The sequence below is a fragment of the Desmodus rotundus genome, chromosome 4 (assembly GCF_022682495.2).
Source record: "Desmodus rotundus isolate HL8 chromosome 4, HLdesRot8A.1, whole genome shotgun sequence".
Taxonomy (NCBI): domain Eukaryota; kingdom Metazoa; phylum Chordata; class Mammalia; order Chiroptera; family Phyllostomidae; genus Desmodus; species Desmodus rotundus.
In genome coordinates, this window is record NC_071390.1 from 136,812,972 (window position 1) to 136,831,019 (window position 18,048).

Genomic DNA, 18,048 nt, shown 5'->3' on the forward strand with positions numbered 1-18,048 from the left:
CCAAAAAAAAAAAATGCTTTACAACAGAAAAGGAACAAAGACATACAAAAGGAAAATGGTGAAGGAAGCCCAAGGTTAAGGTAGTCTACAGAAATATTTACCAGAAGTCTCATAAAAATTATCAATAGGTAGATCCCAGAAGTGGCTCTAAATTTTCTAGAAGTCGTAACAAATAGAAGAAATGAGCCTGTCCCAGGAATTAGAGATCATACCAGATGTTAAAGAGAATCAAGTTCTTCAAATGTCATCTCATTTTCTCCTCTCTGTCCATCCCCACATGCTCCTAACAAACTCTATTTTCCCATCTAAATCATCCTGTGTGGGACTAACATTCAGTTCTGCAGGTGGAGAAAGAGATAGGCCCTTTGTCCTCTAAATGATGAGCTTTTATTCAGAGACTACAAATCACAAGATTCAGGCAGAGAGAAGCAGGCTTTAAAGGCACCTCCATCGTCCTATTCAGTTATGAAAAGGGGGCGGGCCCTAGACAAGCAGGGAGTAGAGGTTTATTGTACCCACCTCTCCATGAAGGATGTAGCACACGGGAGACAGTGAACTATAGGGGGCTGGGTCCCTCGTCTTCCAGTTGGCTGCCAGCTGGGCCTCAGCAGCCACCAATAGACTTGTGGGGTCCTGCTGGCTGAGGTTGTCCCCCAGCCATGGCCATCAGACTTTCCTTATATGATCCATGGCCCTGTTTCTTGTTGAGATGGCCAAGCATTAGGGACAGCTGTGCTGCCTGGGCATGAGGGACCCACACAGGCTTTGCAAACCTATGGCCAAACCTCCACCTCACTTTTGCATTCCCAAACATTGCTTTGACACTTAAAATCAAACTGGTTCATTATTTACTCAATCTTTTATATGCTAGCTTTAAATTTAAAGCCTACAGGCTTTCACAAATTGGTATTTGCTTGGACCAAAATAGCAATGTCCCAAGGACCCCTTAGCAAAAACATCATCTTTTCTTGCTAATTCAACATCAGCCGACTCAGTTGTATGCTATATTGAAATCACTTTTGTCAACAATGCTTTTCCTTACACAGTCAAGTCTTGAACCAAATCTTCTAAAGTTTGGTAATAATTAAATTCCTTCAATTTCATTGATTTCCCTGCCTTCTTATTCTGATCTTACTGATGAGGCCACAAGCATAAAGGAGGACCAGTTCTTTATAAATTAGATCAGCAGGATGGCTGCTTCTCTGCCTGCAGAATTCTAATGGTACCAGGAATAACTGTTGTGGAATCTAGTTGAAATGATGATAGGAACCAACTCTTACTGTCTAGTTCAAAGTGGGACCAGATTGTGCCTAAATTGGAATAAAAGTGGCCTCCTTACATCCATCCTGTGACTCTCAGAGGGCAGGACTGAGCTGGTGATGCATCACTTTTTAGATCCTCCCATAGCCAGGCCTGTGTCTGAGCTCCATCCACTACAGCTATGGTGTGTCCTGCTGTTCAGGTCATCTGGACAGCCACTATCAGCCTGCCAATACCAAATGGAAGGTTTTAGAAGAAAGAAATGGGGATTAGTGGAAAGACTCAAAACCCAATAATCTTAGCTCAGTCTGCTATAATACATAGCATAGCCTGAGGGGTGTAAAAACATTCATTTCTCACAATTCTGGAGGCTGGGAGGTCCAAGATCAAGGTGTGAGTAGGTATAGTGTCTGGTGGAGGCTCACCTCCTGGTTTTCAGATGGCTGCCTTCTCCTTATGTCCTCACATGGCCATTCCTTGGTGAGTACACACAGGGAGTGAGGAGAGACAGAGACAGAGACAGAGTCAGAGACAGAGATTAATTTTTTGTCTCGTCTTCTTTTTATAAAGTCATTCTTCCCATCATGGGAGTCCTACCTGCATAACCTAATCTAACCCTAACTACCTCCCAATGCCCCATTTTCAAACACCATCGCATTGTGAAGTAGGGCTTCCTCATATGAATTTGAGAGGAAGACAACAACTCAGTCTATAGCACCACCCATCTCTGCTTCCTTCCTGCCTCCTACTTGCAGTAAGGGCCTCACAAATTTCCTAGCTGCCAGGGGGAAGCTCATAGCAAACAGGGACCAGTGAGGCTTACAATGTCAGCAGGGTCAGAGGTATTAAGAGGTGAGCTCCACCTGCCTTCTGCTCCTGTGAGCCCTTGGCATCCTCTCCATCCACAGCACAATCACTCTGCTCTCGTTTTCCCCCAATATTTCTCAGTCTTATTGGTTGACAAGCTGGAAAGTGTGGCTCCGTGGTCCCACCTGACTGTGTGTTTGAGATTTCTGCCCCATTGGTCAGCAATAAGAAATTGGAAATTGCCTGTGTGGCCGCAGACCAAAGGGTAACTGCTAGCCAAGCAGGGGTCTTCAGTTGGGAGCAGGGAGCAGGGAGTGTTTTGATTAGGAGTTGAGGGTATTGTTGGTTAAAAGGCAAGATAAGAGGTCTATGATTTCAATAGCCCAGCTCCCAGCCCTGACAGCATTTTGTAGGCTCTGCAGGGAAGGAAGAGTGAGGTTTCCTGAGCTGCAGGAATACAGAAAATGGGCCTATCCATCTAGCAGTGCAGTGCCCACGTGACTCTACCCCCTGAGCCAAGATTTTAAAGTCTATTTTCATTTATGCCCAAATTTCCTGAAACGGGCTGACAAGTGGATCAGAAAGTTCAGATGGAAGCCCCAGATATGTTTTGGAAACCAGAGGAGCCACACAGCCGAGCCAAGGAGAGTTTACTAAGTTATGCGGTCTTTCTTGCTCATGTCTGGATCTGTGTCCTTTCCAGCCATCACCAGAACAGTCACACTTAACTGCATTTCATCATCAAGGCTGAGTATTGAACCAAGGTGATTCAGGGGATACACCAAAGAGAGGAGGGAGCAGGGTGCATGGGGGACAGTGCCTTGGGCTAACTAGTTAAACAGCTGGAAGGTTCTCCTCTTTCCTTCTCCCACCTTCCATCATCAGTCCACTCTGGAGACCTTGCAGCGCAGTGCGTCCACATCACCTCAGCCTCTGTTCTCTCTGGTGGTTTTGCCAGTCCTGGTATTTTGGGTGTGGCATAATTAGAGGAGAGATTTGTGAACTCTGCAATTCACTGTTTCCTTTGTTCTAGCAAAAGTATAATTTGGGGATTTGTGTGGTTAAAGTCCACATCACAAATACTTCAGCTAGGCACTCATGGTGCAACAGGGCCAATTACAGGGGAGCCATGCAGAGGCTGCGTGCGGGTTTAACACTCTCGGGCGTGGCTGCCCCTTCCGGAAACAATAGCAGTCTACGCTTTCCCTTCAGATGCCAGGTTCCACCCAAAGGGTCTAGATTCCTCCCTGGTCTCTTAATCTCAGATGAAAGCTTGAGCTCTAACCTGGACTACAAGTTGCATGTCCCATTGGGGAACTTAAAAATTGTGGAAGCTTAAAGCCAGGGTAAATGGGTATCAGGGCCTCCTGAGAGCCAGGAGTTAGGAGCTTTGACGTCAATGTATCAAGCCTTATTTTCTATGTCAAATAAATATGTACATATTTACAAATGTGTGCATAAGACAGGTAGGAATATCTATGCCTTATGTGGCTTATATACAATATGTAGGTATGTGATCATTACATCACAGACAATTATGGGATTGTACTTAACAATATCACCTAGAACTGTTCTTTACAGACCACACTTTGCAATAAATTCTAAAGAGGAAATTTAAGATTATTGACTGTGGCAAGTGTCACAAAGAAAGGTCCCCAGGTTGGTAGAGGACAAAAGGTCTCTTGATATAGTAAGGATAAGAATGGAAGACATCCTAGGGACGGGGGAAGAAGTGTTGGTGACAGCAAAAGGGAATATGCTCCCTCTACCTGTGGCTGACACCTGGGACTCAAGGAGAGGAAGCCTTGGGTAGAGAGCAAGCAAGGCAGGTCCACAAGCACTGAAGTATCCTCAATCTAGAGGAAGGACCACAGCCTACAGAGGTGGCGAGAATGGCCCTAGGGTACCACAAGAGTGGAGAGGGTGTCTACAACATGGAAGGAGCTGGGTGGAATAGCTCCCCAAAGCCTTAGCCATGGAGAGCCAGCTTCCAGGTGCCTGTAAGATGGAAAATTTGGGAGCATGTGGACAAAGGGGCTGGCCAACTTCAAATATAAACCACTGACTTCCTGTTGTTTAATGCTCATTAAAGCTTTTCACATCATCAAAAGGTTAAACATAAGACTTCCTGTCTTCCATCTCAGATATTTACCAGGAGCACTGAAAGTTGAGGGAACAGAAGCAACAGCACACAGGACCAATTACTCCAGGCGATGCGTGCACAGCCCCACTGGCAGAGCTGTTAGACCTGGCCCTCCTGCCCAGGTGGGGGTGGCCTGAGACTATGTTCCCAGCGACCAGCCTCTTGCCCAGCAGATGGGCCACCTGGGGTTTGCTTCTTAGCAGGGCACTAACTGAAGTCAGGCTTTGGTCCTTTCCACTCTGGTATTGACCATCTCTGTGACCTTAAGCTCATTTTTAAATTGCTGATTTTCTATTGTATTCTGCAGTTCCCAGGAGTAATAATGGTAGTTTTATAAACTATTGGTGAATTGTAGTCAGTAAGAAACCCTGAAAATCTCAGAGGGACTTTTTGTTTGGTGGGTTTTTTTCTGTGATTTAAATCAAATGATCAAAGAAAAAATGTCTCTATGCTTTGGTTCTTTGCATTAGTAACTAGATATACTATAATAAGATGCTTCACTGCTATTCACAACGGTGGAAAGAGAGAGAAAGAGAGAGAAATTAAAGGCTGTTGGGATGGGGGTGCTGTCACTGGAAAGGTCCTTCCACATCAGGCAAGTCACGGGGTCGGGAGGAGGGAATGTGGTGTTGGGGGAACAGCACCTGCACCACTTGTAGGCAGACCTGCAAATCAGTTTTATTTTCTCAGCAGGAAAACAAGCAGGGTCCCTTCTGTTCATGCACCCAGCACTTTTTACGTTCATTACCTTACCTGACCCTCACAATCTAGCAATGAGGAATGTAGGGCAGATGAGGTCAGTGAGGTCCAAGGAGGGCTGAGACACGCTGGAGAAGGTGTCAGGCCTGAAAGCAATGACAACAGCCATGGTGATGATGGTGATGATGGCAGCAATTAATATGCGCTTTACAGTCCACAGAATTGCCACATGCACTTTCTCACTACAAAACTAGAAAACTGGTTTTACAATAATGTATGGGATGCTGAGTTGGAAGGGAGAAAACCTTACTTCCTAGATTGCCCAGCTGCAATATGTAAAGCTATGTATGCACCAGCAAATCTGTTTAATTTACCCCGAGAAAACATACCGAAATTTGCATCAGATTTGAGTGCCTAGGATTCTTGGGATACAAGACTATGCCAAGTGTGCTTACCCTCAATAATTTCACATTCAAGTAAAGGGAAGAATCACATGTGTGCCGTCACTATATAAGAAAGCAAAAGATAAGAAGTGATGGGGAAAATGGCCCAACATATAAAAATGAGCTCAAAGGAAGCAAAGATGGCTGAGGGCCCTTGAAGAAGGAGGATGGGTTAGATTTCAGTAGGAGAAGGACCAGAGTTATTCTGGGAAGAGAAAATGTCTTGAGGAAAGGCATGGAAGAGAAAAATGTGATCATGTTGATAGAATAATAAGCAATCCAAGTGTGGGATATAACAGAGGGCACAGGAAAGAGGGTCTGAGTAAAAAGCTTAAAAGGTAGATAATTGGTCCAATTGCTAAGGGTGTTGGAGACAGAGGTGGACGCTATCATCATCCCATTTACAGATGGGAAAATTGAGGCACAGAGAGAACACAGTCACAAAACCAGGAAATGGGTCTGCATAGTCCAACTCCAGAAGCTATTCTCAAGTGCTACATGCCAGGGCCTCTTGCCTGTACGCTCGAAACCCCTTCTCCACCTTTAGCTTCCCCAAGGTATGGCAAGGCCTCCTCTCTACTTCACAGGGCCAATGTCAGTCATTTTGATTTTGGTCGTGAGTGACAGACCCCAACTCAAACTAGCTGAACCAAAGCCAAAATGTTTGATCTCAGAAAACAAGAAGACCAGAGGTCAGGAGAGAGGCATCACTGGTTAATTCAGGAATTCAACAGTAACTTCTGAAACAGAGGTGTTTCTTCCTCTCCACTAGCCATCTGCCATCCTCCTGGGCCAGCCTCTATGCTGGCTGAATGTTCTCTCCACCTCCTGTCTCTCCCCTTTCCCATCTCAGCTCTAGTGCTGCCTCTCAGGGCAGCTGTTCTGACTCTTTCCAGATGTCAGCTCCACTTCCCAAGCCTCCTGCGTGCACGTGGGTCTCCTCCTTGTAGCAGGGCTGTGCTTTCCCTTATTGTGGGAGCCTGTCATTAATGGCAGCTCTCCCTCTCAGAATCCATGCTCCGTGGAAGTGTGATTCTGAGAGGGAAGAGGGAAGAAACCCTGTGTACTTTTGTTCAACATTGTGTCTCTGATGCCTGCCACTCAAATACTTGTCAAATGAATAAATGATAGCTTTGCGTGGTGCCTAAAAGCTCAAGAACCACAATAAATATGGAATATGGCAAAATACTAATTTTGCCATAAATACTCTGGGTGCTTTTCCCTGAGATGTATTACTGTTGTTTTCCCCCCCAAGAAACATTGTCTTCTTTCTCCTTCCTATAAACCCCATGGTTTATTCAGATATCCATGCAATCCCCTGTTCCAGAAGGAGATTCTGATTATTTATCACCCCTGGCAACTGCTATTAGCCCAGGTGTGGCCCATGACATAAGCTGCCCGAGCAGACTGAGGGAAGGCTATTCTTGTAGGTAACCAAGGCTGCCAGTTGCCCCAGCTGCTGGTGTCCCAACTGCTTGTAGCCAGTGTTGGGCTAGTGGAGTTGGAAATAATAGAGAGAAGTTTAGTAGGTAAAATTGAACAGGACTTGGTGATGTTTGGGGACATGAGGGATAAAGAAGGTAGTATTATAGAAGGCTCCTTTTCTGGCGTGCCCTGGGTGGACAGATGGATGGATGGAGTTTCTAATAACCAGGATGGAAAACCATGGTTAAAGTGAGAGTCATCCAGACCAGATTTTCATGCAATTTTCCCTAATCAGTTTTATAAGTTAAAGTGAGTCTGAATTCTTCTCACTTCTCGTTTGCTTCCATTGTACTGTGTTGGGCCCTCTGGTGTCCTGTTTATCACAGTCCTGCTTGTATCAGACTTTATTTAGTAATGTTTGCATTTCCTCCCTGGACCAGCCTGAGAGCACCGAGATAGCAGGAGACGTGCATGTGCATGCATGCACTTGCATATGTGGGGTTACATTTCTCATGGCAGATTATTATTTTGTCCCTAGTAAGTGGTTGATAAGTATCTGCTGGATATGACTGGGCTGCAGCATTGTGAAGGTGAGATAGCCACCTTTGGTGGAAAGTTACATTTGACCTAAGAGCCAACAAAATTCCCACTTCATCAGCCCCCCTTTCTCCTAATTGTGCCTTTCTTGGTTGCATGTTTAGAGTTCATCCAGCAAGCATCTTCCAAATGCAACTGGACCTTTGCAAGCCTCAGGCTGTGTGGCAGGGTGGTTGTGCCTTTGAATGTCCTAGAAGGAAGCTTATCACACTTTTGTCTTTGAAAGGTACATTTCCTTGTTAATAGGTTTGCAATTATTTTGGCAGATTGGAAATAATATTTCAAAAGCACTGAAGAAGCAGCTGGGGGACATTACTTGTAATTGCTTAATATTGTTATCACATTTGCTTACAAGAAAAAGAAGGCAACCCGCCATCCATCAGGGGAGGGAATACTCATAGACTGCGATCATGGTGCATGCTTTGGAATGTCATGGCAACCGTCCCATGGTCTGGACTTGATTACTTGCTGCTACATTCCCGTCATAGCTGAGTTGCTTCATTAACGTTATTTTCTTCAACCTCATTTGTAAAAGGAAGTTGGAAAACAGCCCCATGTAGGGATTCACGCTTACCCGCTTAGAAAAGCTGATGTGGCAAAACAAAATAGCACCTCCTATGTCCATCCTTTTGCAAACAGAGTCTATAATTGTACTCAGAGGCTCATGCATCCTGCTGTGGGCATCAAGGAAGGGCTTACCCATAGGGGACAGAGAATTATGCACTTTCCAAACCTGTCTTTCTACAGGTGAGAAAAATGAAGCCCGGAAAGGTTTGTGCCCAGTGTTGACAGAGTCCTCTTTAGTGATCAGATGCCCCTTGGTTCAGTTCCTGCCCCCATCACTTTCTACCTATTCAGCTACTTATGTGTGTCTGAGCCTCAGTCTTCTCCTGTGAAATGGGAATAATAACACCTGCCTTGTCAGCACCCATTGAGAGAATCACAGATCAAACCAGGATCATGGTACTTGGCACAGAATAGATGTTCAGCTCCTGGGGACTGTAATTATTATTATATCAAAAATCACAAAAGGAGTTTGTTGGGAAGGTGGGACACAAATTCACGTCTCCTGAGTCTTTTCTGATTAAACCATATAGTTCTATTTGAGTAAGGAGGCCTGGAAAGAGGGCATTTTTAATGTCTGCTCAGTAGCAGCTTCACTTATGTTGTACCCAGAGACTGGCACTACCCCAGTGGCAGAGTGATGAGGGTGTGGGTTGGTAGGCTTTGGGCCAAATATTTGCCTAATCCCAGCTGGCTGTAGCATTGTCCAGAACCCTCCACATCCTTTCATGGCACACTGGAGAGTAAATGAGTTGTACTGTAAGCTGCAAATGAAATGGCCAATCAGACTGAAAGACTCAGGGGGCTGCCTAAATGAAGATGAAGACCACTCCACTCAGACACCTAAGTGACTGCTGGGCATGTCGGGTAACATGCTACAAAGAGGCGAACTAATGATGGGTGTTTAAACATAAACTTCAGCTCCAAAATAGCTTGGTGGCCTCTCTCTTCATACTGAAGCCAGAGCACATCAGAATTCTTCAAGGTTTTGAAAGGTAAACGGGATGTATAGCATATAGAAGCCATTTCCACAGGAGAAAGGCAGTACGTGGAGCATGGTTTAGAAAGCAGACCCAGCCTAGGATCCCTTCACAACCAGAAATAAAGATGGGTAAGCCAGGGGTAGGCAAGTAAGGTGGCCCTAGAGACTGCAGAGAAGCCGACCGTCCTAGAGAGGCTCCATTTCCTTATGTAGGGAGAGAGCTGGGAGCTCTCCATCCCATGGGATTCAGCTTTGTTTTCACAGCCTTCCCAGTGTTAAAAGAAATGGAGCTGGACACAGCTGCTGAAAGGTTTGGCCATAACCCCAAAGACGCTGGCATGAAAGAAGATTCTGGAGCAGAGAAGAATAATAAGGCAAGCCCAAGCTCGCAGCAGTGCCCAGTGACCGAGCTGGCATGAACTGCCTGCCTCTCAGCAGATTAGATACTGGAGCAGAGCAGAGCAGAGTGGCTCCAGCCAATCGCCTGGCTTGGATGGCAGGGCAAGTGCGTGCCTAAATCTGCCTGAAGTTGGGCTTGTGTCATTAACTTTAGCATCAACTACCTTTGAGTCATGTAATTTTTTATATGCAGTTTCTCATTTAATCCCTGTAGCATCCCTGTGAAACAAGTCCTTTTATTTGCATTTAACAAATGGAAACAGTGAAGCTGAGAGAGGTTAGGTAATTTGTATCAGGACCAAGGTGGGAGGTAGATGGGCAAGGATTAGAACCCAAGCCCACACTCATACCTCTGATCATGTCATAGTAATAGGTCACTCTGATACAGAGCCATTCTGTGGCAGGCGCACACTTTCCATTCATTCATGTAATGCTTACAACCACCTGATAAGGTAGATATCATTACTAGCATCATGTCCATTCCACTGATGGGGAAACTGAGGCACCAGGAGTTCAGTGATTCACTCAAGTTTGCACAGCTAATGCGTGGCAGGGCCAGGTTTTAAAACCAGCTGCAATGGCTCCCAAGTGCACGCGGTTAGCCAGGAAGCCCATGGCTCTCAGTGCTCATGGGAACCTCAGCCTTCAAACTTGTTAGAAATGCAGATTGTCAGGCCTTGCCCCAGAATCAAGGCACCAGGTGATCTGGCCTGGCCCTGTCACACCTGTAGGGGTCCAGTGACTGAGATGGCATGAACCGCCTGCCTCTCAGGAGGCAGTTAACCCAGGAGAGTAGCTGGCTCTTCTTCCTACGTTCTCACTCCTAGTAGTGTGGTCTATGAACAAGCACCATGGGCACCCCCTGGGTGCCTCTTAGAGCTGCAGAGTCTGAGGCTCCACCCAGATCTGCAAACCACAACTGTGTTTCAACAAGATCCCCAGGTACCGTGTATACACTGTAAAGATTGGGACGTTCTGACCCAGGACATAGCAGAATGAGATTGCTCTGAGTAAGCTGCCCTCAGATCTCACTACTTCCGAGACAGGGAAGGGAGGGAAGCAGCTTTCCTCAGTGCCCCGTGGAGGGACATCAGTCAGGAGACACAGTCCTTCACTAGAAGGTGGTGGACTAAAGTAGCAGCAGCTCCTCCGAGAGACGAACCAAGTCTCTGTGACTTAATGTAATAGATAATTCTTATTTGTGCAATATAATCAGTGGGGAGGGCCCTGCTCCACAGCTAACTAGAAGCAATGCCCATGACTTCCCCCTCAGACTCTATGGCCACCTCTTCCTGTGAGGGAAAGTGGGAACTGTGACCTGAACGTGTGCTTGGGAAGTAAGGCAGCCAGCAGTCTCCACCATGGTTCAACTAGAAACTTTTAGCTCTCAACTGTCTGTTCATTTATTTGGCAATGACCAAATGTCTGCATAATGGATAATGAGTAAGATTCCCTTATCCATCCATTCATTTATTCATTCAACAAACATTTGTTATGGCCTGGTGTATGGAGGAACTTGGAATCACAAGATGAATAAAATTGCTACTTCTCACAAAGAGCCCAGCATCCAGAGGGTAAGATGATGAGTAGCCCAGTGACTGGCAGGAGTGCTCTGGGAACACAGGAGAGGGTATCAGGTGGGGATATCAGGGAAGGCTTCCTGGAGGAAGTGATACCGAGCCAAGTTTAGACATATGGAAGGAATAAACAAGGCAAAGAGTGAAGTTCGAAGACTCAAGACTGCCAAGCAAGCTGCCTGTGTAAAGCTATAGAGGAACTCAATTTTGGAAACAGATGTTAGTCAGCTAAATGGTAGTATCAGGGATGGTGAGAGCATGAAGCAGTGCAATTCAGAATGGCTGGGTTCCCTGTGTCCTGTGAGAGGGGAAGCAGAGAACGTGTGGTCTGGCCCATGATGGCAGGAGAAGAGGCAAACAGTTCTGACCACGCACTTGTATGTTCCCCTCATGCTTAGTCACCCAGAAAACGACACACACGCCCTACAGGGAGCTTCCTCACTGAAGCACCATTTATAATTCTCCAGGAATGGAGGTGCCAGCTGCTTTAAACCACCCCACATTTTTAGTCCTGGTGCAGTTGTCACCTGCCTTGTCTGGGAACTTGTTACTTACAGAGGAACATGCAGAGTTCACACATTTCCTCCAGTCTAGGGTGGTGCTGGGCTTTCTGAAAAGCTGGAGACCATATCCCCACCAACCTGTCAGCCCCAAAGATGTCCTCTAGAAGACCAGTGGGACAGGACACAGAGTTCTGTCCTTTATAATTAGGGAGTGATTAATGACTTAATCAGAGCAGAGAGCGATACACGCAATGTCATGTCTTCTCATTTGTTGGGGTATGGGCCCCCATTAATCACAGGACATTCTGAAAGCAAAAGAGACAGGTTGGTTTGAAGCTTAGTGTTAGGGCAACCTTGGCACTGCTCCCTGATCTGCTCCAAAACACTGTGAATATTTCATCCCTGGCAGGGATCCCCACATCCCTGTCACTGGCCCAGCCTCTGTTCCCGACGAACCCTTGGGAAGCAAATGGAATATCTGCACGTCAAGGAAGCTTGCTCATCCTTCCTCCCCCTAGTGTGGGCCCTGAAAGCTGTCCCACAGCAAATGCACCCATGGAAGGTTCCTGGGGGTTTAAGTTCTACCAAGGGCCCCAAATTCTGCTCCCCCTCTCACACTGTCTCCTACAGACTACAGGTTCTTGTGCTTCAGGGTCAAGTCTTGTTTGAAAGCACGATTCCTCCTCTTCTGACCTTCTCTTTTCAGCCAAGGATGGTCCTGCAGAATGCTGTTCTGGAAGCTCTTTGTTCACAGAAGCCTGTTGCCCTGGTGTCAGCAGGGGTGAGAATGAGTTGTTCTCCTCCGAGTCTGTCACCCCTCCAAACTTGGATGCTCACCTGACTTCCTCTGCTTGCTGGCAGGAGACCCCTGGATTCCTCAGGACTGCTCACAGCCACCTTCCTGAGCTGCATGCTCAGTTTGAGACCAAGACCACCTCCAACAAAAGACTACTCAGTCCATTGGGGTTCCTAGGTTCTCACTGTAGAAATACATCTGGCTGATTATGCAGGAAGGAAATTTGTAAAGAGGAAGGTCACCCAGAAGGTTAAAAAATTTCCATGAGAGCCAAAGTATTACTGGATTCAGGCTTATATGGCCGGGAAAGATGCCCCAAATGTCACCACCAAATGGGCCCCCTGAGGATGCCACAACCTCTGCATCGGGCTCCGATGCTGCAGCTCGCACCCCAGAGCTGCTAACCTGGACACCAGACACACTCATGAGGACAGCTGCCACTGCTGCCCTGGGGGCAGCCCCTTACCCACTGCTGCTGCCTCTGGGGTGTCTCCTGTGCCCAGGATTTCTCAACACCAACTTCCCACTCCAGGTCAAAGGCCAATGTATGTACCCAGTTCCCGTGCCCAAACCCTGCCACCAGGGAGCCCTGAAAAGTGAGTGAGCACCAAATATTTTTAGCTTCCATGGCAGGAAATTGCCTCTGGCCCAGAAAACATCCATCTTGTGGACATGCCACAAACAGAGAAAGGAGGTTAGTGGTTGGCTGCTTCTGTTTCATGCCTGTGAGGGACGGGGTTGAAATTCATCAACACTGGCTGGCTTATAACATTATTCATAACAGGCGCTTAACACCTTCAGCCTCTGACAATAGTTTTGTTGTCCATTCCTCCAACCACTTCTCCAAACTGTTGCAAACATCTGCTGTTGTCTCCTTACCTCCCTGCTAACAGAGGCCAGTAGCCTCTGACACTCAGGGTGTTTGGGGGAAGAAGGATATAGAAGTTTTTATTCTTTTTGGCTAGTAATGGAAGTTTGTTCAGTTAAATTTCTGTCTGTAATCTCCTACTTTTGCAGTTTGCTGCCCCCAAAATTGGCTCTAGCTCTCTCAAGATTGCCAACTATAGTGTCTTCGATATCAGCCCATGCAGACTACATTTAGGGCCAAGAATTTCTTGGACGCTTGTTAAAATTCAGATTCTCAGGACCTAGATCCAGAATCATGGTGTAGTAGGTGTTTGATAAAACTGGCCTAGAGCTTTAAAGTTACAATTCTTTGGCAATTTCACAATCTCTCTGAATATCACCATTACTGTACTCACTGCTAACTGGTTGAATATTTAGGGAATCTATGCCTCAACCCAGGCTCTAGCCAGGATCACCCTCCATAGTGGAGGAAATGTATCGCAGCTGTCCTAGACTTCTAGGTGATGCTAAATGTGCTCCCATGAGTCAGACGGATGCCTTGTGGGGGTGAGCCAAGGCTTCACTGCATCAGTAGATGTTCACACTTACTCACGTTGAGAGAGGAGCCAGCTCTCAAGCTCTTCTTCTATCCTCTTCTTCCACCACCCCCCTTACTCAGGGCAACCAACCTGTCTTGCTTGGAGTGAACTTTAGCTCTTACTTGGAGTTGTTGGCTTTTAATGGGGCCTCCTTTCTCTGGTCCCACTAGGTGAAAAGGGAATGATTATTGCCTTATGCCTTAGGAACACGGAGCTCAATGAAAGTTGGCTGCTGACTTCTAAGTTAGAGTCTCAGAGACCTGGACTCATTGTGGCTCGCATGACATTAGAAGAACCCTCACGCCATCCTCTCACCCCAGTCAACTTCTAGAAGATGATATCCCTGCTTCCTTAGGAATTCAGGGCGGCAGCCTCAATAGTTAGGAGGCCAACAAGCTATCACTTGTACCACGTCATTAAAAGATTCATCTTTGTAAATGGGGCTACATCCTTAGTTGTGTAAGGTCTCTCATTCATTCATTTACTCACTCATTCACTCAGCAAATATTACTTGAATGCCTACTATGTGTGAGGCCCTATTCAGATCTGGGTTATAATGGATTCTTGTCTTCCTCTGGGTCGGTGGAAAGGAGCCTGTGTGAGTCAGGGCCTAGCAAGAAACAGACACCAAGACAAGGTTACACATGCAAGGATTTTATTAGAGGAAATGCTTGCTGGATAAGGAAGAACTAGGAAGGGCTGGGAGAGTCTTCAGAAGCCAATGCAAGTCTGATCTTGAGAGAAGGAAAGAGGGAGTGCTAGACTCTGAATGTTTGTGTCACCCCCCAATTCATATATTGAAATCCTAACCCCCGAATGTGAAGATATGAAGAGGCAGGTCTTTGGTTGGTGCTTTAGTCACGAGAGTGGAGCCCTCATGAATGGAATTAGTGCCCTTATAAAAGAGGCTGCAAAGGGCCCCTCGCCCCCCTTCTACCATGTGAAGATGTAGCAAGAAGTTTATGACCCAGACGAGGGCTCTTACCTAACCATACTGGTGCCCTGACATCAGCTTTTCAGCCTCTAAAACCATGAGAAATACAGCTGACCTCGAACAACATGGGGATTAGGGTTACAGAATCCCCATATGTCAGAAACTCACATATAACTGTTGACTCCCCCAAAACTTAACTACTAATGGCATAATGTTGATCAGAAGAAGCCTTATCAATAATATAAACAGTCAACTAATACATATTTTGTATGTTATACAGGGTGGGGTAAAAGTAGGTTTATAGTTTGTATAGAAAAATAATATAATAATCAATAAATAATTATACAAGAATAAACAGTTTTGCACACTCACAACTGTAAACCTACTTTTGCCCCACCCAGGATGTATTATATAATGTATTTACAGTAAACTAAGATAGAGAAAAGGAAATGTTACTAAGAAAATCATAAGGAAGAAAAATACATTTACAGTATTTGTTGAAAAAAGTCCACATATAAGTGGACCTGTGCAGTACAAACCCTTGTTGTTCAAAGGTCAGCTGTAAGTTGCTGTGGTTTATAAGCCACACAGTCTGTGGTATTTTGTTAAAGCAGCCTCAGCAGACTAAGACAGGAAGTGGAGTTTGTGTGAACGCATCCTAAATGAGCCAATGGGGAGTGCTTGAGTCTAAATTGGCCAATGAATGAATCCAGCATCTTCCAGGAATGGGTCTGCCTTAGTATCTCCACTGCCTTCAGTCAGTGGTGGGGAGCAGCCCATGGGAAGTGAGGCCTCCCTGCTAACACAGCAGAAGATTTCAGTGCATAGCAGAGAGTCCTCAATCGCTTACGCCCTCTGCCGTCGGAGGTCTGCCAGGTGCATTCTCCTGGTGGCCACTGAGCCACGTTTTAACCAAAACCAGAATGAGAAAGGGAGCACGAGGGGATTTTGGCACAAAGTCAGATCTAATATTAGAGGAAGTTACATCCATCATCCTGAGATGGCTTAGGATTGTTTGCTCAGACAATAGCCTGAACAATTATTCCTTGTAAGGGCAAGGAATAATTTGGGGCAGGTGACTACCAATTATGCCAGGTGCTGGTTTGAGTGCACTCTCTTACCTCTGGGGGAAGGTGGACTGTGCAGACATTTTCATGAGATGGGCTGTGTTTTTTAAATAGGCTGTAAGTGGGGTCTTTGCATGTGAAGAAGCTGAGTCCCAGGACCTCAATCCTGTAATCGGAAACCCTCTTTCCCCGCTCTGCCATCTCATAATCAGGACTTCTTTGTCTGCAGTATCAGAGGTTGGCAGATCCCAGTATAAGCAAGTTTGGGGGCAATTCTCAGTATCTGCTTTCATCTGAGACAGAAAACACAAGAGTCATAATACTTGATTAAATCTGTTCAACCTACCAGTTCCGATATTAACAGAGGAATAACCAAGCAAAGACCACTCACCAGTGTGCATTCTTCTCTTGAATCCAAGGTGAAAACCAAGGTGTTGGGGCAGTGTTCAGGTTTTCCTAACCGATGCTACACACGTCTCTGAAGTAAAACATGCCCCTGTGTTTCTGTGTCAGCTCTGGATCCTAACAGGATGGTGCAATGAGGCAGGGCATGAGATTTTCATAGCCAACCCCTCTATTTACATGCATGAAAGCTGAGATAGCCCTGGGAGAGAGATAACTAATGCACATGATATCTGAAGTGTTCCTGAATATTGGTGCCGGTTTCCTAGTGCTCTGAAATTGGTAAGTGCAGAAGACATTTACACAAATTTTTCTTCATTCACTCAAAGATTTTTACTGAGTGTCTATTATGGGCAAGATTTTGTAGAGAGAGTACAATAGTATAGCCAGAGATGCTGATAGACAAAGAGGTGGAGTGCAGGGGGGTAGATGGAGTTTTACACTGATTTCTAGGCACAAGGTAGAGGAGATAACTGTCATGTAAGCAATGCCTTAGTTTATGGCAGGAAGACTGTAAGACTAGTTAGTCATGGTACATCTAACTAGGTAAGAGAGTAATTTTTATTTTTTCTATGTAGTTTGTGTTTTCCTTAGAGATACTAAATAAGCTAGAGATAGTCCAACCACACTGCATTAGGAATGACCAAGGAATCGCCAGGTATACTAAGATCTGCACTGTGCAATGCAGTAGCTCCTCCCACAGGTGGCTATTGTATGCTTGCAATGTGTCTTATTTGGACTAAGGTGCTCTAAGTATAAACTACTCTCAGGATTTTGATGACAGGGCTGCTCTAGACTGTAAGCTTCCAGGAGGTGGATTCTTGTATTGTATCCTTGGAACACAGCACACTTTCTGGAATGTGTGCGCTGGTCTAAGATGTTTGCTGAGTGGATGAGTGTGAGTTAAGTACACGTCAACACTACCACCAACACTTTCCATGGCACTTTTATACCTTCCGACGAGCCTACTCAGAACTTGCTGTAAGGTATCCTATATGCACATGGCCATCACGGATCCTGTGCTAAAGCCCCATACGTGTGCTAATCCTGGCAGCTCAAATAAGGGCTTTGCAAGCAGAGACACCTACCAGCAGATCTGCAGGATTCAGAAACTCTCTGAAGGGGGCTGACCCAAAAGAAATGTGTTCCATCCCTTCTTTTCTCTTATGGTTGTATGGTCGCCTTTCTTGCTTAAAGTAACTGTTCGGATTGCTCCCTCATCATCAGGTTTCCAGTGGTCATTTCTTCCTGCTCTTTGTGGGTCTGCCTCTCCTAAATTATAGGTTATAAAGGAATGAGGGCTGAGGAAACCAAAAAATGGGGTTTTTAGAGTTGTGCCTAAAAATAAGAATAAATCAGTTCTGAGTGAGGGCATGTGGGGCCATCCTGTAAGGGGTAGGCAGAGGGTTTGGTGCATGGACTTTTCTCTCTTTTCGCTGGCTGTCCCAGGCCTTCTGCTTCCTGCTGATCCCTGGCTGCACTGGAAGTGAGTGGTGTTACCAGGAAGGTGAGCTCTGAAATATGAGGTTAAGTTGTCTCTAGGATAATGAAGTATTTGGAAAGTTAGAAGCAACTGGGGTGATGTTTAGATAGTATTCGGCCAAGGCACGCAGATCTGCCCACCCACACCTCCAAATGACTGTTTTTGGAAAACATATGCACACAGAACCAAGAACAGTAAAGGAATATCTCTCTGTTAGCTGGGCTGTGGTCTCCTACTCCTCGGTAGAGCTCCAATAAGCTGAGCCAAATGCCTTCAGAGGACTCTCTTACTGGAGCGAGGCTGCTATGAATAGTGTAGGACCAAAGCAGGCTTGAATGATGATTTCAAAGCCCAACCACATCTTAGAGAATAGGACCTGGCTGGTGGAAAGGCCACAGCTTGCCCATGGAGGGGAGAGCCCATGGAAAAGAATAAGGGAGAACAGGGAATAGATCTCCCTAAATCTGGGTGGAGTTTGCCCAAGTCATCAATGCTCCTTGAATATTTGTTGGAATGCACAGC

The 18,048-nt window shown here is 45.9% G+C and overlaps 1 protein-coding gene across 1 annotated transcript in view; it reads left to right on the plus strand.

The window, feature by feature from the left end:
- Positions 1 to 18,048, plus strand: part of FRMD4A (FERM domain containing 4A) — a 445,706-nt gene that overhangs the window by 28,978 nt on the left and 398,680 nt on the right. The gene's annotated exons all lie outside the window — the stretch shown is intronic.